Genomic DNA, 21,411 nt, shown 5'->3' with positions numbered 1-21,411 from the left:
AAGGAAAGTTGCAGAAGATGATTTTGGAAGCTTTGCATGATAATCTAGAAAAATTATATTTTTTGATCCCCCAACTTTTGCCTAATCTCACTATGACCCTAAAACTTCTGCAATCGAACCATTTCTGCCCTATTGAGATCTAATCCTTTTTTTATATTTCAAATCTATTTTGAGCAAATAATTTCTGGGATTTAGAGTATAATCAGTCTTTAATAAATTTTAGTAGATTTTTATATTGTTGGGTTTAGGAAAAATAGTTGGAGGGTTGGATTGAGGTTTGTTTGATTGGGCTTTGGTATAAAAATCTGGTCTATTTTTGCTTGGGTTTTAGAAAATGGCCTATTGGCCTCTAGCCTATTAGAAACCAGAAAATGAAATTGCAAGCCAGTCCTTAGACTTTTGAATAATTGTACTGTGGCCTTAAAAACTTTAATTTTCTTTCGCTTAGGTCCTTAAATTAATTACACTTTGGTCCCTGAACTTTATCTTTCATTTATTTTGACCCCTAAACTTTTGCAAAATTATATTTTTGATCGTAAAATTTTTTTCAATTTTTGCAATTTAGTCCCTAGTGAATTTTGACTCTCTTTATTATGATTGTTTCTTTTCTTTAATAGCTAATTAGGTTACTTTTGAGTATATTTAGCTTGTAATTTTTAGATGCTCTTAAATTTCTTTACATTTGACATGTTAAGGTGAATTTAGTATTTTATCATTATTATTATTTTCAATTAAATTGGTGCCATGATTCTTTTGTTCATTTTGAGTATAAATAGGGCAATTTGACTCCATTTAGTCACCACTTCAAAAGGGAGGTACTCCTATTATTATTTCAATGTCAATTACATGCTCTTATGTGCTCCTACGTGTTCTTATGTGTTTATATATTTTTTATGCTTTATTTATTTGATTTAAATGTTCATTCAAATTTTCTTATATTTGTTTAGTTAATTTTCATAATTATTTGAGAGGCATTTAAATATCTCAAGAATGTAATAGATAGGATAACTAGATTTGTTTTACTATATTTTTCCATTTTAGATTGTAATTGGGTCCCCTATTGTAATAGATAGGGTAGATAGGATTTTTTTTTATTTCCCTATTTTAGATTATAGTTAGACTCCCAGTTGTAATAGATAGGTTGTGTGTTTATATGGCTTATGTGTTATATGCTTTAGTCGCTTTCATTAGGATTTTTGCATCTAAATATTATGTTTATGTGTTATGTGCTACGTGTTCTTACATGTTTATTTGTTTTAATTTATGCATTATTTATCTTACTATGTATTAAGAATGCATGACGTCATCACACTAGTCCAGCGTTAGTTGTGATTTTTCCTTCCGTTTACTTGCTAGTCCAACGCTAGTAAGGACTTTTAGAAATTGGTTAGTCCAACGCTAGACTCTTAGATTGTTCGTGTGTTAGATTCATTTTGTGTGACATTCATTACATTTTCATGCATATTTTTATTTTAGGATCTTTTCTCATTTGCATGATATTTTCTATTATATTATCCTCTACCCCCTATCCTCTATATGTGTTAATCATATCATTTAGAATTGCATCTCATTTAAGAAATTGTAGAATAAGTTAGTTCATTTGCTTGTTCATATTAGGAGAATTATTCTTTAAACATGGGAACTGGGTGATTATAATTTTTTAGTTTAAATACCCTTTAATCCCTATATAAGAAAATTACGTTACGAGTTTTTGCCTCCCGTACACATTATGTTGCATTTCCTTTTCCTTGGATCACTTATACCTATGTATATAATTTAATTTTCTTTTCTTTTCTTTTGATTTCATCATTTGCATACTCGTGACATTTTCAAGAAATTATTTTGGCCTTTGCAATTAATACGATTGGTATCAATTAAACCTTTGAATGAACATTTTGTCCCTCTCAATATTTTTATAAATTTAGATTTGCACCCATGTAGCAAACATTCAATCGTGATAAATTTAAAGGTTAGATTAAGAAAATTTATTGACTAAACCTCGCAACTAGTTTAGACTAGATTGAAAGGGTGCCTTAGATTTGAGTTAATCGAACCTTTACCTTCCCTTTCTTCAACTGAGACTCCTGAACTCATTTTCTCTTGTTTTTCAAAGACCTGAAATTGTCGAAAAGAGTTTTATTTTATTTATTTTATTTCATTTCATTTTTATCAAAAATGTTTTTGGGTGACTTGGTACACCTAAATTCAATGCCAAGTGGCGACTCCTCTTTTTCTTAAAAACCCTTTTAGACTAAATTTTGGACCCAAACTGTTGCATTTTTTAAAGTCCCATTCTAGGTCCTTTTTCACTTATTTTTAAATAAAATCACATTTTTTATAAATACTTATTTTTCCATTGCGAAAAATGGGGCGCGACACATACCTTTATTGCATTTAACAAAAGATAGTTCCAAAATTTTTGAAAGAATTTAACTTGCATGGACAAGACTCATATGTAGGATTGAAAATCCAAATAAATTTTCAAGGAGTAATGATTTTTGAAAAGACTTACCGAATGGTGAGAGTGTTAAAATCTCTTTTCAAACACTGAAAGTCATACTTAGTGAATGATTTGTTTGTTAAAACTGCATTCATGAAGTGCATTCTTTCAATTGCATCATTGGTCAAGAGCTATTTGAAAAAGTATCGATATTGGAGTAATAACTTGGAAAACCGACATGATTCCAAAGCTAAACAATTAGACAATCAAGGTATTGAACCTAGTCACCAAGAATAATTAAAATGGCATCTCATATTTCAATAGCAGTTATCACCCAAACAAAACTGATTTATTAGCAAACCAAATAGGAAGAAGCTATTAGCAAATGACTAATTTGAAATTTTCTTATTTTGATAGCTAATTTACTTACTAAGTATCCATAAATTGGAGGGTTTATTTGAGTGCAAGATACTTACTTCTAACACATTACAAATTGCAAGTTGCAACTGTCTAGGAGATGCAATCTCATAGCTGATAAACCAATGGAACATTGAAAAGAGAAATTTGACGATGAAATTGACTTGAATAAGCTGAAACTTTTTAGCGATATACAAACATACACCAAAATCGTGCATATCCCATTTCAATTAATGTAATTTAATTTTGAATTGAAAGCAATTAAGATTAATGATCATTGATTTAGCAAATATTAAAGTAGTGCAACTTCAAGTATTAAATCTATTCATCAATCAAACAAAGCTACACATTAAATAGTACAGTTTATGTAACTAAATTATTGCACTTAAGCAGCTGTTCTAAGGAGTATAAGTCTCTTTTTTTGGGAAACTAAGGAATATAAGTTCAATTTATACATGTAACTAACAATAAGATCCAGTTTTTTATAATTAATCACTAAGATATTCAAAGCACTGACTTTTCTATACTAAACTTTTAATTTAATACAAAAAAAATCAATTCAACCATCTATATTACTTCATGCAACTATTAAACAATTGTAAAAAATATTAGGTTTAAGCACACCATTGGAGGTTCAAATCCAAAGGATTGAGGAAAATTAACTTGAAACTTGGAGCTTTTATGCATTTATTAATTGGTTATGTATTTAGAGAGATTTGAGTTAAGAGAATAAGTTTTTCTTGGGAGAACTAAATAATAACAAGATGAAGGTAAAAGTGCGTTGTATTGGTTCATACTTGGATAGACCCGATTTTCAAAAATTCAAGGGTTCAAATTGTGCCACACTACTTGGTGAAGTGGTGTGGCGCACCAACGTATTGAGGTCCGCACTGATTCAAAACTTGCTGCACATATCTTAAATAGCAAAATTGACTGTCCGTGGAGGGCTCTAGTTGCATATTCTGATATAAAGGATTTAATCTCATGCTTCAAGGAGCTGAATGTATATTTTGTATATCGCCAATGCAATCAAGCTGTTAACTTTATGGCTAGTTATCTCAATAGGGTAGATAAAGTTATTTTTGAGTCAAATTTCCCCCTGATCTTCTTAGAATTGTAGAGGAAGATAAGAGGGGAAAGTTGACGGTTAGAGTGTAAATTCTTATTTCGTTGTATAAAGCTCGCCAATTCTCCAAAAAAAAGTGGTGTGACACAATTTGAACTATTGAATTTTTGAAAATCGAGTCTACCCAAATTTTGGCCCACTAGCATAACTATGGGCAGCCAACTTGGATAACACGTACCGGAAAGAGGGCCTAGATTCAACTTAGTATATAATTATCAAAGACTCAAATATCATCCCAATCAGTACAGATTATAGAAGAAACAAAAGGTATAATTGACTTAAAAGGTTAACATAGTCACAAAAAATATTTGGACCATATTGTGTCTCACATGATCAGAGTTGAAACTAACCTTGACCAATAGCATACACAATTGAATTCACAAAATTGTCCACCCACTCATATCATCCCAATCAATACAGAGTATAGAAGAAACAAAAGGTATAATTGACTTATAAGGTTAACGTAGTCACAAAAAATATCTGGACCATATTATGTCTCACATTATTAGAGTTGAACTAACCTTGATCAATAGCTTACACAATTGAATTCACAAAATTGTCCACCCACTCAAGGGGTCCATGGGGGACCAAAACCATTGTCCCTAAACTAAACTCCCTCATTTTATATGTAAGATTACTTGGGCAAGTATCGTCCCTAAGATCCAATTTAACAAGTACAGATAATATTAGTTAGGTAACAATATGATCCCTAATTGGTTGTCAAACCTTCTCATTTTTCCTTCTCTTTTTGCATTGTATATTGCCAATTGAATTCTTGTCGGAGTGTACTCTTTTTTTTTTCTAGACTTGCATATTTTCCCTATGATTTCATGACTTTTTCTGCAATTTCCATATGAGATGTCGGCCAAGAAAAATAAAGGGTGATTAGTAAAGGATTTCAATCATCTCCCCTCACTTTCCTTCCATCTTTTCATTTATTTATTCATATTTTAGATAACCATACATAACATCATTACGTTTAAAATGGCATTATAATCCGAAATTTTGAGAATCCCTTAAGAAATAACCTCATGTAATTCATTTTCTCCCAGAAAAAATTCTATACAAACCTTTTACATTAGATCAAATGGAGCCTGAATACTTCCTAGATATGGTAGAGTTAAAAGTTGAATCAACCTATTTGATACTTGAATCGAATTCGATATGGTAAAAGTTCATTCAAGTTTGGTTCGCTAAGTAATCGAGCTAAACTTAAATAGCGTTTTATGTTCGATAATATTCAAATTCGATAAAAGGTCGTTCAAACTCAATTTGGCAAATAAATAATTCAAGTTTAAACAAAATTTCAAACTCATTAAAATAATCAAACAAGTTTAAACACTAAAGTTTTTGATACTAATGAAGAAAAGAAAAAAAATTAATTTTGTTTCACTATCAAGAGGCTCATTTCAATTTCTTTACATCATAACTTGAGAACAGATGGGAATCTCGCAAATTCCAATGGCCCATTTTAGCAACTTCCAAAGTCCAAATTTAAAGTAGCCTTTAGCTATTAAAGTGCATTAGATTCGACGGTGTAGGGTAGAATAGTCCATTTGCTAAATTGTCATCTAACCCTAGATTCTGCTTAAGTCTTTATATCCCTATGGGAGATTCCAACTCTAACATCACAGAAGCGGTGCGGCGGTGCCCTTTTCAATTGTAGACGGCAAGGTACATTTGACCGGCCTCATATATTTTCAGCGAAGATGGTTCTGTTCGATAGTGCTACTGGTACGGCCTTGTCTTTGCAGAAATTTAGGTTTGATTTTGAAGTTATTGATGAATTTTGGTGTCTTGATGAGCAATACAAGTCGAAGATGATATATTCGGCCACGGTTTCTGTGTATAAAAATATGGAATTAATTGTTACTGCCTCTTAATATTTAATTAGGAGTTATAACTTCCTATTGATATATTTTGGTGATTGGTTGACAAATGGAAAGAATGACATTTTTGAATAGTTATGGATATTGTTGGAAGGCTTGCAATAATTCAACAAGAAATACAAATCATTAAGAAATAAAAGTAACGTGATGTGTAGTAGAGAAGTATATATAATTTGAAAATCTACCGACAAATGAAAGAGGCTAAAAATTTTAAGATTAGGTTCGAATGAAAGAAAGCACGACTAGTGTGTGAGAGGAAGTTGTCTGCAAGAAGTTGAAAATTTGAGATGGCTTGTGCAAAAAATAATTGTGTTTGGTTCGTGTTTGTTGTTTTAATTCGGAAAAGGAGTTGGCTGCTTTGGATTTGGCAAATTGAATAACCTCAACGGGGAGAAATATATGTTCATTTCTACTAGAATGCTTATTCAAAGAGGGAGGTATATGTTCCCTTCTGCTGGAATACTTATTGTTGCGGCATATCTGTAGAATGCTTATTCAAAGAGGGAGGTATATGTTCCCTTCTGCTGGAATACTTATTGTTGCGGTATATCCACTTGATGCAAATTGTATTGTTATCCATTTGGTGGAAGTTTTATCAATGTAATCAAAAGATCATATGTTTGAAGCATGAATGCTTTTTTTTTTTTTTTTTAAATAGATTCATGATCTCATCTTTTGTACTTAAACCTAAAAATGAAATAAAGGATTTTTTTTTATTTTGGTGCAAAGATTTTTGTTGCAATTGGGAGGAATTAGTATGGAGTATATTGAACTTAGGACTTTTCAACGGTGGCCGTGTCCTTGAATTGCTCTTCTTTGCATCTCAATGCCAAATATCTGGAAATCAAATTGTGGCTTCAGTTTTTGTGATTAAAGATTGGGCAGATTGGCCATCACAAATTTGTGCGATTCAGAGCAGGGAGCAATGAATGGCATCATAGTTGTTCTATACAGGTCTGATGTCCTAATCTGAGTCCTTCAACTTTTCTTGACGATCTTTTGGTGGTTGCAATTATGCTTTATATATACATGATTTTGTGTTCCTACTAAGGTTGAAAACATCAAGTCTTAGAGGGTATAAGAACTTGGTTATGACTAACTGTTTTTTTTTCTTAAGTGTAAGTGAAAGGGTTGGAATCTGAAATCTCTCATTTACACTCCCTCCCCTAAACTTGTTTGGTTATTTTATCATAAAGTTGCAGATTCACATTTTTCAGTCTGTTTTTAAATGAATACGTATTAACTTGAAATATTGATGTTGTAGCTGACTGCCGTGTTTAAAATTCGCAAATTAGAGATTATTGTGGTAGCTTTTGAGTCTTACAGATTCCCATGAAAATTTTCAGAAGATTCAACGCACTATTCTTCAACATTGCACCAACTTTTTTTGAAGACCAAGTTAACATATTGATCAACCCCTTACGTTATATTGCTATTTTCATTGAATCCAGTATTTAGCATGTCACAAGCATTTGTTTCAATTTCAGTCTTGTCCAAAAACAGTCAATTTTTCATGCTTGCAATTTTTTAGCAAGTTATTACAAAAATCTTCAGAAATGAAAGCAAAGAAGCAAAGTGGAAATAGATGAAAATAAATGCAGAGTCAAGTACAGATGGAATTGTATTGGCTCTAGCAAAGCTAGACAAAAATGCTGAAGAATGTAAATGCGAACCAAATATGAGTATTGATGTACAAAATGAAAAATAACATGGTTGTAGGTAGTCTAGAATATAAGCAGACTAAAGCTGCATAAAATCCAACAACTATTTGCCAAGAATTGGCACCAAGCAAGCACTACAAATATAGGTAGGTGTCGCTTGGCAAAATTTAGTTGCTTGGTTATTATCACATGAACATCAAACTTTTAATCATTCCATTAGCACTAAGATTTGGCTATCCTTGAGCCATTGGATTCGTACATATATAGGCACAACTAGGTTTTCAGCCCTGACAATATGCGTCAGGTAGTTAAGATTTGTTATTTTACTACAATGGGTATGAATTTGAAAAATTGGAATGTGGAAAAAATAGTTCAATTGACAGGAAAAACTAGTAGGGAAAGGTTAGAATGTGGCGATGGTTTGCATTGGTGTCAGCTAGGTGTTGTTTGCGCGTCTCGACAGTACGTGGCACCTAATTTATGTGAGTAGGATTACTACTTGTATTTCACGTGTTGATTGTGTCAAGAAAGAATTGCCTAAGTAGTTCTGATTGCTTTATACGTGGCCAATTTGATGCCATTATATATGAGGATTATTGTCTTTAGGAGTAGGCATATGTGATGTATTTCTGGTTTGTTAGGTAGCAATTTTCTCAGAGCATTAATCTACACCACAGAGAAAGGAAAGGAAAGGAAAGGAAAAGCAAAACCTAACATTTAACTGAATAATAACTATTACGGTTCTATTGATGCACTCCATTAACAAGAAAAAGAGCAATTGTCGCTAAATCTTAGCCAAACAAGAACAAATAGCCATATCGCAAGGTTACACTGAGCAATAACCACAATTGCTATACCAAACCCAAGCAGCAAATGTATCAAAGCAAAGAAATGGCAGCAACAGAAGGTGCAATTACAGCAAGAACAACTATCAGGAATAATTGTCGTCCTTCATCCATACATGCAAACAAGAAACAAATCTCAACTCACCTGGTCCAACACAATAAAAAACAAAGCGAAAAAAAAAAAAGACTATAGCTCATCCTACCCAACACAATCAGCAGCTCCTTCTCATATATTCACTGTCAAACTTCTGAGTCACACATCAAGAGGAGAGCCTTACTTTGATTTGTTGCTTTGCATGAATGGCTATGCAAACCAATAAAACAAAGCATAACTCACATTAAACATATGCAAAACACCTATGTACTGATGCACAATTCACCTGCTTCTTCCCAAACTCAATTATTTGCAGTTTAGTAGAGAACTCAATAGGAAAACGAGAAATGGACAAAACACTGGACAGAGAAAGTTAAGAAAAGAATAAAGAAAAAGGATAGGAGAGCGAGGAACAGAAAAAACACTGGCCAGAGAAAGCCGAGAAAGGAATAAGAGAAAGTAATGGAGACAAGGCTAAGAAAACAATAAGAAAAAGTAATGGAGATTGCAAAACTTTGAAGCGGTGCTTGTTGCATCCAGCTCAACTCACTGCTAAACTTGTTGCCGTCCGAGAACAGCACGTGGGGAATGGTGAATTTCCAGCAAAACCACTCCCACCAACACCAAAAGACCATAAAACCCCTGAGGCTCACAAAAATCATAGCATAACCGGACCATGAGCACTGTTCACAAGTGATTCCTGTTTTATACATGTAAGATTTACGCCAAACCTTTTTTTTCTAAGGCACCAAAACAATTAAAAGAACGAATACAAAAGAGACTGAATAAAACATGTTCCTAGTAATAAAAAAAGAGTGTTTTTGCTTAAAAAGTGTCCAATAACCACTCACATTAAACTTGCCATATAAGTACACATAGTAACAATTATTATTATGCCTTGTTTTTATACATTTTTTTAATTAATTTATTTTTCAAAAAGATTTAATACCTAATTACATCTTAACAAATGCTCACTTGGCCCTTATTAGACAGACCTTTAAAAGAAAAGAGAATAACTCTAATTTTGCAAGTTACAAATGATTGCCTTATTAGTATAACAATTTTTATGTTCAACTTTTCCTTTTTGGTTGAAAATGCAAAGGGCAAGGAAATCGCCTTGAAAGTCTTGGTTCAACTAATGGCAGGTCGCAAAGAATATTATGTTGGACACACACACACATAACATTTATGAATGATGATGCAACATCACTACCCTATCCGATTCATGGGTCTGTTTGGAAGGTCTATATTTTGGCTAGTTTTTAATAGATAAAAATTTTCGCAAATAAATAGGATAGGTCTGCAATAAATAGGTAGGTATGCAAGCTTGGCGAGAATTTAATTTCTTAGCTATTACATGTACATCAAACTTTTAATCATTCCATTCCTACTTATATGATTAAGGGTTTTTTTTAAAGGATGCTTGTCCTTAATACACCTAACATTCACCTAACCTACCATATATATATATATATATATATATATTAGCAATTATTATCATCTCTTGCATTTATATACTTTTTCTATTTAATTTTACCCACCCCTTTTTTTACTTATTTACTTTTTCTGATTAATTTTATATTTTTAAAAATATAGCACTTGAAATATATTTTAATGAGTGTCCTATGAGCACCAGTTAGACAAATCCATTGATTAATTTAATGAATTATGATAACATATATAGGCATTTACAGGAAACGTAAAACTACTTTACAAGAGGCTTTCAATATTTTGGCACTTGCATTTAAAGTTCTTAAATCAGAGAATATGTTGGTAGCTTTTGAATCTTATGAATTCCATGAAATGAATTCTATTGAAAATTCAACATTGTACGGAACATCGTAAACTCGCAAACACTCTTCGAGAATGCCTCCTGTCATAAAGCATCTTTGTTGGATGTATCAAATTTTTGGTTAGCACAAATCTTTTCAGAATACCCCATGTAATTTTAATTGGGCCAGTACTCGCTGGACTTAGAATTGACTAGTTGAGTTCCAAGTAGACTTTGGGATGGTCCTCCTGTGGTGTGGCTAATACACACAGGCCCAGTGGATTCGCTCCAAACTTCTTAAATGAGCATCTACTATTCGCCCCTTTTATTTTCAAATTTTCATTTTTTAGGAAGAGGTAGGATTTTAAAAATTGGGAGGAAAAAGGGGATATGTACACAAGACTTCTGAATCCTAAGACCTTAATTTTAATTATTGGGTCAAGATCTCTTCGGCTTTACCCACCCAATTATATTATCCATGAAAATTAAATCTGCAATTGTGGTTATATTATTAAATGGAAAAGTGCCTTGATTAAGGTTATATTATTATTTTCAATTGCTTCAATAGTTTTAGTTCTCATCTTTCAAAAAAAAAAAAAATTGAAGTCTACCAAATAACTTAAAAATTAACTTTAGGGCAACATCAAATTTTTTAGGGTGCACACTTATAATCTACCATTGAAAAAACTAAAAGCAAATTAAGTTGTTCTTGAATTTGAATTGAAAACTAAAAGAGAATTATCTATATCTATACTATATATAAAGGGAGAGCATTGGATTTGGTGTAAACCTTTTTGTCTCTTTAAAATTTTCAACTTTACCCTCATAATCACCCGATTATACATTTACCATCTGATTACATGTTATTCATGATACTAACCGATGTAACTACAACTAATTTTCACCAATAAGTAACCGCAAATATTGTAACCACCAAATTAATTAAAATTATATTCAAAAAACTTTTACAAGATGATTTTTTTTGTGTATAAAAATTTTATACTAAATTCTTCCATATAAAAAGTAATTGTTTCAAATTACATACACATCGAATGTACACTCATGACTAATAATATATAAAACCTGAGTACTACTTTACCGTGTTGATACATAGTAGTCATTTTTAAAGTGTCTTCTTTACCCTCTTTAAAAGGGTAAAATAACATCAGTTTTGTTGCAAAAATAAAAAATTTAAAAATAATCCCAAAACTAACTACCGCTATCTCTACATTGCCATACTGTCCACATTATTGTTCTTCAGTTCGCAACAATACCTCACCAAAACTTCTACAATTCTCGCCAGCCTTGACCAATTTTTACAAATTACATTATCTATTGAATAAGAAAAAATTAATTCCAAAATTGTTAAACTTTGTTGAGCAACGTTCCATTACCCATATATGTATCATAAAAAACAACTCTACAATTTTTAAAGATTGAGAATTTATAATAGCTACAAAATTTACACAAAATTGTTGGGCTAGCTTAGTGATTAACCTTAATTTTTTTTTCTTTTTGGTAATTTAAAATTTCGGGCTAGCCTAGCAATCAACTTTTTTTTTTTTTGATAAAACAGATAATAGTATAATTAATAAACTAACAGAAAATTGTCCAACATGATTTGCTTGATAAAGAAATGCACTAATGATAGAAAATACATAGAATATGCCACAAATATATTTGATTTAAAAAATCATTAGATTCAATAGAGTTTCAAATAAAAAGATCATATAGTGAATCACAAACCATCATATTTGACCAATTGCTAGAGCTACTCTATAAATATATATGCATGTCTACTCCCTTAGATTTGTTATTCAACTTGTTCAAGTTAAAAACTAATGGTGACGTCTAAACAAAAACTCAAAAAATTCTAGATCTAACATATAAATCTGAAAAAACTCTTAAATATGATAAAAAATAGCAAAAACACTAAATAAAACTCCCAATAAGATATCTTAGGAGAGAAGAAAACTTTTACTTATAAACATTAGGAGAGAGAAAACTCTCACTAGTATATTCTAAAAGAGACTTTATTAAACATTAAAAATAAAAAAAGGGTGGACATTGGCTTGAGGCCAAAATCTTCCTCCCATGGAGGAAGAACGATGGGCAGGTGTTGGGCCCAAGACCCAATTTAATTATGTAGATAATGAGTGTATTTGAATAGGCAATTGTTTGGGATAATTTTTTTAAAAATATTGTAACACTTTTTTTGTATGATGTATATGAGATTAAAAAAAGTGGTTGAAAATTGTGTTTATAATTAAAGCAAATAAAAATATGCAAATAATAAACTATCCAAACAAACTTACAGACCTAATATTATTTAGGTAACAGTGTGGTGACTAATTGACCATCAAACTCTCTCATTTTCCTTTCTCTCTTATGAAGTTTAGATTTTTTGGTTGAATCTTAGAAAGAAAGAAAAAACTAGGGCCCTGTTTGATAATTTAATTCAGCACTTAAACTTAATGGATTCATATCTTAACATGTTTAGACGCGTTTGATAACAAAAAATGAACATTTGAATTAATTAAGTGGCATTGAATTTCTTAGGTAAAACGTGATCCAAAAAATAAATGATAAACTATTCACTTATCACTAAATATGATATACACTGAAATATATTAGATTTAATACTTAACAATTCATCAGTTAATGGATTCACACTTCAAATTTCACTTTTCAAATTTTAATTTTATCAAATGCACCCTAGGTAAATGTTGAATCCTCTACCTCTTCTCGAGAAAATTTTTCACTATCTTAACCAACTATTTGACAAGCATAATAGTTGGTTTTTTACCAATGAAATATCACCAATTGGACACGTAAGAAACCCATAATTCTTTTAGATTGTATTTAATGTGAAAGTAATGATTTTGCAATCTTAATTGGAATATCTTCATTAGTTAGAAACTAAACACTAGACTTGCTAAGTAATTGGTCAAGACGATAATAAAATTTCTCTTCTTTTCCCCATCTCCCGTACCTCCCTTGTACGAAAATAATTTTCGGCAATTGCCATCATTGGTAGATTAAGGTTAATTTGCGTTGTATATTGTCAAATAAAATTTTGTCACTTGAGGGGGCATTTGGTTAATAGTTAAGGTTGAGATCTCAAGAATTAGAAATTTTGGATTTAAATCTTTTTTCCCATTCCCCGTTCTCCTGCAAAATAAAAATTAAAAATTGAAATCTTGCCAGAATCAAATTGAAATCTTGTTAGAATATTCGCGTCTTTATTTTCCAGACTTGCTGCCTTTGTCCTTTGATTTTATGGTTCTTAGTCCCGTTTCCATATGATATAAGGGCCGAGGAAAATCCAGGGTGATTGGTATCTATTATTCTATTTACTCAGATTTTAATTGACTAAAATAAGATTTTAATTAACTACGCATAACACCATTTAAAAAGGAACTGACAATCTTATCTAAATTTTGAGAATTTCCTAATGAATAATTTACATTTAACTCATTTCCACTGATTTTTTTCCTGTACAAGACCTTTTAGATTAGATCAAATGGGGTCTAAATTCTTCCTAATTGTTTTTCTTAAAATAAAAATAAAATTGTTTCCAATTAATCCCCAAAACAAAATACTGAACAAGACTATCAAGCAGGGCCCCATTCTGACTTCCTTGTTAATAGAACTCTAGAACACAATAGAGTTCCAGATTCCTCCAGGCCATTCTAATAATTTGTCCAAAGATAAAAATTAGGCTTGACGGAGGGTAGATTAGTCCATTTGCTAAATTCTCATCTAACCCTAAATTCTACCAAGTCTTTATATTCCGTTACCAGAATCCAACCCAACCACGTAGAAGCAGTGCGGCGGTGGCCCTTCGGAATCCTCAGATGCCAGGCCACTTTTCCAGCCAAATGATGGTGGTTTGGTTCGATTTTGCTGCGGGTACGATATTATCCTCAGGAAAATTTAGTTTTGGTTTTGAAATTGTCGATGAATTTTCCTGTGTTGATACTCGGTACTATCGAATGTTATGCTAATGACATATTCGATCGCGGTTTCTTTGTATAACAAATTGATATTAATTGTTACTGCCTCTTGATATTTGATATTAAAAGTATAAAAGATCGAGAGGTTAGATGGTAGCAAATGGAAGGAAGTTAAAAGATATTAATTTTTCTTTTAACGTTTTCAAATTTGATTGGGTGACTTGAATTGGATAAGTTTGGGTTCAACTTTGGATTGGATGGCTTGTGCAAAAGATATTGTGAGTTTTGTTTGGTATGATATGTTTTTGTGATGGATACTAGTTTTCGGTGTGAAATCTTGAGCAAATCCTTAATAAGGATGCTCAATAAGGACTTTGAAGATTATGAGCATCGTGAAGATCGCAAGAGGAGTTCATCAAAATTGCCGAAATCGAAAGGCTTCAGATTTGCAAATAGCACGACGAAGTATATGTTATTTTCGGCTGGAATTGTCCAAATTGGATTCTTTGTATTCTTATCAATCGCAGCCTATTGTAGTATTGTATTAGAGGATGATTTACTATTTGTAATAAAAGATCATATGGGTTGTTTTTGGGCACCAATGCCTTTTTTTTTAGTAGATTTACTTGAGCTATAAAATGAGAAAAAGAAATCCTTGTTTTTTTCTTGTGCAAACCGTATGTCAGCAATCGGACGTTTGTTGGTCTTATGTGTAAATTGTGCTTTCTTTGCATTTGAATGCCAAATTTGTTGAAAACAAATTGAGGCTATTACTTTTTTGTGATTATCTTATCAAAAGATTATTACAACTTTCCTGCTTCTGCAACTTTTGTTCCATCTTGTTTAGTCGTCCTTGTAACTACACCGTTTTGGTGTTGGTGCAAGTATGCTTGATGGTTGAAGAGTATCTAACGTTGTACCATGTTATCAATAAGTGAAATTAGATTGAAAATATCAAAAGCTTTAGAGGCTATTAAACTGTAGTTATAACTAACTTGATCATAATTTTAAAGGGGTCAACCAGCATTAGAGGCATTTGCAGTACCAAATTTTCAGTATTTATGGCAGTCATGAACATGAATCGTTGATGTTGATGTTGTTACTTGCCTCTGAATCTTACGAATTTCCATGAAAACATATCTGCAGAAGATTCAGTACCGTACAAAATGAGGTAAATTTACAAAAAGAAAAAAAAAAAAACTCTTTCCGCTTCCCTGCTCTCCTGCCAAAAAAAATTTGACTTGCTCTGTCCTTTTGATTTAGGGATAATTTTAGAAACCTCCCAGGAGCTTTTTGACAGTTTCACTCTTCTCCTTTGAGATTTTCAAACTATAGGGACCTCTCTTAGTAGAATATTGGATCCCACTTCTTACATCATCATGGAGAAAATGACTTAAATACCCACACAACTTATCAGATATTTCACAATTATTTGGACAAATTTAATTAAATTAGTTATAAATATGGTTAACTGAATTAATGATTACATAGAAGTGCAAATAATATTTAAAATGCCACGAGAAAAAGGGCTTCAAATTCGGGCACCCAACTCTGGTTGATGTATGGCATAGAAAACTGCAAGAGCAAGAAGTCACTTCAATTAAAACAAGAGAAGCAGAGGTTTTTAATCCATATGTGAAGATTCTCACCTTTATTATAGAAGATTCAACAGTTCTTTAAGCCACATCTTCAGGTTAGCCTCTAAGAATTTTATACTGAAAAATGTTTATTCTCTGGCAGCATATGTTGATATAGTTGTTGTTTGTGTATGGTAGGTTATGCTTAAACGATTTTCTGTTTCAGAAACCTCTCCTAAAATTTCATTCTCGTTAAATTGCACAGTTACTGTTGATATGAAATTATCTCACTAATACAAGGCTTTAAGGCATTTGTGGTATCAGGTTGTTTTCTCTCTCCAAATCCCAATTTTTTATTGTTTGTCTTTTTGAATTGGGTTGGATTTGATACTAACTACTTATTTTTAGGGAAGGTCTTTGATATTTTGAAAACCTCAAGGGAGGTTTCTGAAATTAGCCCTTTGATTTATGGTTGTTAGTCATGTTTCCATATGAGATGAGGGCCGAGGAAAATCAAGGGTGGTTGGTATCTATTCATCTATTTACTCAGATTTTAATTAACTATACATAACACCATTTAAAAAGAAAATGGCAATCTTATCTAAATTTTGAGAATTTCCTCATAAATAATTTACATTGAACTCATTTTCACTGAATTTTTTTTCCTATAGAATACCTTTTAGATAGGATCAAATGGAGCCTAGATTCTTCCTAATTGTTTTTCTTAAAATAAAAATAAAATTGTTTCCAATTAATCCCCAAAACAAAATACTGAACAAGACTATCAAGAAGAGTCCCATTCTGACTTCCTTTTTACGAGAACTCTAAATCACAATAGAAAGCCCATTTTAACAATTTGTCCGAAGATGAATTTAGGCTCGACGGTTGAGGGTAGATTAGTCCATTCACTAAATTCTCACCCAACCCTAAATTTTGCCAAGTCTTCATATTCCGTTACTAGAATCCAACCCAACCCTGTAGAAGCTGTCCGGCGGTGGCCATCCGATATCCTCAGATGTCAGGCACTTTTCACCGGCCTCAATTGTTTTTATCATGATCATGGTTTTGTTCGATTCTTGTGCGGGTAGGACATTATTCTTAACAAAATTTAGGTTTGGTTTCAAAATTATCGATGAATTTGTTATGCTGATGTGCGGTATTGTCGAAGGTTACACTAATAACACATTCAACAGTGGTTTCTTTGTATAAAAATAAAGATTAATTGTTACTACCTTTTGACGATGTTTGATGTTAAAAGGTATAGAAGATTGAGAGGTTGGATCAATACTTAATTGACATTCATAAAAAGTATCTAATGAATTATGAGTTCAATATAAGTTCAATACATGTTGTTTAGCAGAAAGGCGGATGTTCGATGTTTAATTAACATTCATAAAAAGGCGGATGTTTGATGTTCCTTACTCGTTATAAGACAATTACTTATTCACAAAAAAAACTTCGTGTGGGGCTAATAGATTTGATTTTTCATCTGGGGCCAGTAGTTTTGATGTTCCATCTCCGCCTAGCTTTCTCTCTTTATGGCTATTTTAGTGATAGGTTTTTATAGGAAGTCTGCTCGAGTACCTAGTGCTTTGATTTATGAACTTTGTCCACATTGTATTCTTATTAGAGGATGATTTACTTTGTAATAAAAGATCATATCTGTATTCTTATTAGAGGATGAGTATGATTTACTATGTAATAAAAGATCATATGAGTTAATTTTTAGGCATCAATGCTGCTTTTTTTTTTTTGAGTACATTTCATCCTTTGTACTTAAGAGCTATAAAATGAGGAAAAGAAATCCTCTTTTTCCTTCATACAAAGAAATCTGCTGGAATCGAACTAATGTTATATGGAGTATGTAGCAATCAGGACATTTTCTAATGTTGGCCTTTATGGATAAATTGTGCTTCTTTGCATTTGAATGCCGAATTTGTGGAAATCAATTTGAGGCTATTGCTTTCGTGATTATCTTGTTAAAAGATTATTACGACTTTCCTGCTTCAATCTTTATTGTATTAGAAACAAAAACAAGTCATTCCTTAGTATGTTTTCATCGACAACTAACTCTTGTTCCATCTTGTTTAATCATCCTCTTAACTACACTGTTGGTGTTTGCAACTATGCCTCTTATGGTTGAAGAGTATCTAACATTGGACCACGTTATCAATGAGTGAAATTTTTTTTTTGATAACCCGGAACATGCCCTGATTCGAGCCAGCACACCAAACCGGAGGGCAACGCTGCAACCCCACGCAATGTTTACCTGAGCGAATCACAGGGTGCCCTAGGAAGCAGTTTCGATTCCAGGACTTTTGTGTTCCAAAGGATCGCTGGTACCACTGGACCAACCCCGCGGGGACAATGAGTGAAATTGGATTGAAAACATCAGGCTTTAGAGGCTATTAAACTGTCGTTACAACAAACTTGTTTGTCCTTGATCATAATTGAAAAAGGGTCAAACAGCTGCTAGCTTTCTCTTTAAGATGGAAATGGTATTGCATTTTCAGTACCAAATTTTCAATACTTGATATCGCTACTATACAAAGTGAGGTAAATCTGCAAAATTTTTCAAGAAGTTAACTCGAGTGTAGCCTAGCATGATAACCTCTGATCAAAGAAAACTTTGCCAATTGAACATTAGCAACATTCGAAGTTTGATGATGCAAATCATTTACCAAGAATTGGCACCAAGCAAGCACTACAAATATGGGTAGGTGTCGTTTGGCAAATTTTAGTTGCTTGGTTGTTATCACATGAACATCAAACTTTTAATTCTTCCATTAGCACTGAGATTTGGACATCATTGAGCCATTGGATTCGTACATATATAGGCACAATTTACGCCAAACCTTTTTTTAAGGCACCAAACAATTAAAAGAACAAATACAAAACAGACTGAATTACGTTCCTAGTAATTAAAAAAGAGTGTTTTTTCTTAAAAAGTGTCCAATAACCACTCACATTAAACGTGCCATATAAGTACACATAGTAACAATTATTATTATGCCTTGTATTTATACATTTTTTTAATTAATTTATTTTTCAAAAAGATTTAATACCTAAACTACATCTTAACAAATGCTCACTTGGCCCTTATTAGCCAGACCTTTAAAAGAAAAGAGAATAACTCTAATTTTGCAAGTTACAAATGATTGCCTTAGCATAACAATTTTTATGTTCAACTTTTCCTTTTTGGTTGAAAATGCAAAGGGCAAGGAAATCGCCTTGAAAATCTTGGTTCAACTAATGGCAGGTCGCAAAGAATTTTATCTTGGCCACACACACATTACATATATGAATGATGATGCAACATCACTACCCTATCCAGTTCATGGGTCTGTTTGGAAGGTCTGTTTTTTGGCTAGTTTTTAATAGATAAAAATTTTCTCAAACTTTGTCTACGATGATCTCTAAAAATACCATAAAATCTTTAAAATACACACTATTAGGTTCATGAGTAAAGTATTGTGTCCCACATTGATCCGAAAGATGGAAAAAGAGCGATTAATATGTAAGTAAGGGTTCGAGACATAATAATTTAAACTTTTGGGTCAAAGTTGGGTTTCTGACTTACATATTGGACTTTTTGGTGGGCTCTCTTGAGGCGTTTTCATCCTAACAAGTTGTATTAGAATTTGGTTGTGAGATTGAGCTGCTCACAAGCACTTGAATCCCAACAAACTGATATCAAACGGGGTTCATGGTTGGATTTTAGTTAACTATTGAAACCAAGTGGGTTGGTGGCTATTACCAATTAAACAATTTAATGATTGGCATCCTTGTTTCAAGAGATTAGTAAGAAGCATTGAACTTAAAGTATGGAAAGTCGCAAAGTATGGAGATAGTTGACGGTAAATCTAGGCAAGTGATTCAAGGATCAAGAAAAAAGTGAAGTCCAATGTTGATTTTGGACGTGAATCGGTGGAGATTTTCTTACAACTCCAACGGTTGATATTTCATCTTGATGATTTTTAGATTCCAGTTATGTTCTTTAGGTGGTGTAGCATGTGTCCCGAAGAACCGAAGAAATCTAATTTTCAAATGCCAGAAAACTCTGATGGCAACAAGTTTTACATTGCAGGTGGAGTTTTGGAAACTACACATGACGAGACAGTCCTGAGGATGGGAAGAAATATCGTAATTTTACCACTTGGTTACTACAATAGTTAGAAATAGAACTGACAAAAGGGGATCCCGAGTTGCAAGTGGTGGTAAGAAAAAATTATGCGAAGAGAGATGGTGAATTGAGACACCTTCTTACGAGTCAACTGGAGGTTGGATTCAGGATAATTACACATGTTCATTTGCCGATTGAATCAATTTGATATCAGGACTGTATTGATTTGAATGTGTAATTTGGTACCATATTATTTGATAGTTGAAGGCAAATAGTTGCTAAAAGAAATATTCATCAAGGTGGAAATTTGTTAGAAAATTGATTTAATTTCTTTTAGGCAAGTTTATTGTTTTGTGTGGAAGTAACTAGTTTTCTAATTGGTTTTAGTTATTTGAAATAATAGTCAAGAAATTTCCTATTTTATTTAGAATTTAGAGGTTATTTCTTATTTTGTACAAGTCTTGGAATTAGTACTGATTTCCTGTTGTTATTTGAGTTTTGGCCAAATAATGTTTCCTCTAAATAGGTGAGTTGGCATACTATAAAAGACACACAAGAGCACATAAGGACATAATCTTATATATGGGGTGTGAGAGAGGGTTCTTAAGAAAGGAGAGATAATATACAAGCGTTGGAATTGGATTCAAGTTGTATTATTGTATAGAATTTTTCTCTCATAATAAAGAACGGATTTCTCTCTGTGGACGTAGACTCAATCGTGGAGTCGAACCATATTAAATATTGTGTGTCATTGATCTTTCATCCTTGTGGTTTGTTTGTTATTAAATTGTTGTGTACTTGATATTTCAATAGTTATGTGTTCCGCGCTTGGATCCTAACAAGTGGTATCAGAGTTTCAGATTACGAGACTGGGCTACTCATGAACAAGTAGATTCTTTTCGGAGTTGGATCGATAGTGGACCGGTGAAAATTCTCTTCTTGGTGATGGATCAAAGTGCCAAAGTATTAAGGAATTTGCCTAGTGTTGGACCAGGTGCGCCATAGATTTGATAGAGGGTCCGATTGGTGTTAGACCAAGGAACCAAGGGGTTGGCAAAAGTCCAGAATGCAGTTTGGATCTTGAAGAAGAGTGAGTGCATGATTAGGAGAAGAGGTGGCATTAGGTGTTAAGGTGTGCTTGCATTGAATATTAAAGTGGATTCGAAAAAGAGCTTGTATACTTGGGTTCAATGTAAGGCGTTACTCATGAAGGGAGAGATTTGTTAGGTTCATGCGTAAAGAAATGTGTCGCACATTGGTGCGAGAGATAGAGAAAGAGCTATTAATATGTAAGTAAGGGTCCGAAACCTAATAGTTTAAACTTTTGGATCAAAATTGAGTTTTTGACTTACATATTCGGCTCTTTGATGGGTTCTTTCGAGGCGTTTTCATCCTAACACACACAATGGTGCTGCATTTGTAGTTCACATTTTCAATATCTTTCTAAATGAATAGTTCTAAATGGGATGAACTTGGAGTGTTGATGTTGCAGCAGGCCTCTAAGTTTAAAGT

Source organism: Coffea eugenioides, chromosome 8 (assembly GCF_003713205.1).
Source record: "Coffea eugenioides isolate CCC68of chromosome 8, Ceug_1.0, whole genome shotgun sequence".
In the NCBI taxonomy this organism is placed as follows: Eukaryota; Viridiplantae; Streptophyta; class Magnoliopsida; order Gentianales; family Rubiaceae; genus Coffea; species Coffea eugenioides.
Note: the sequence above shows the minus strand (reverse complement) of the source record.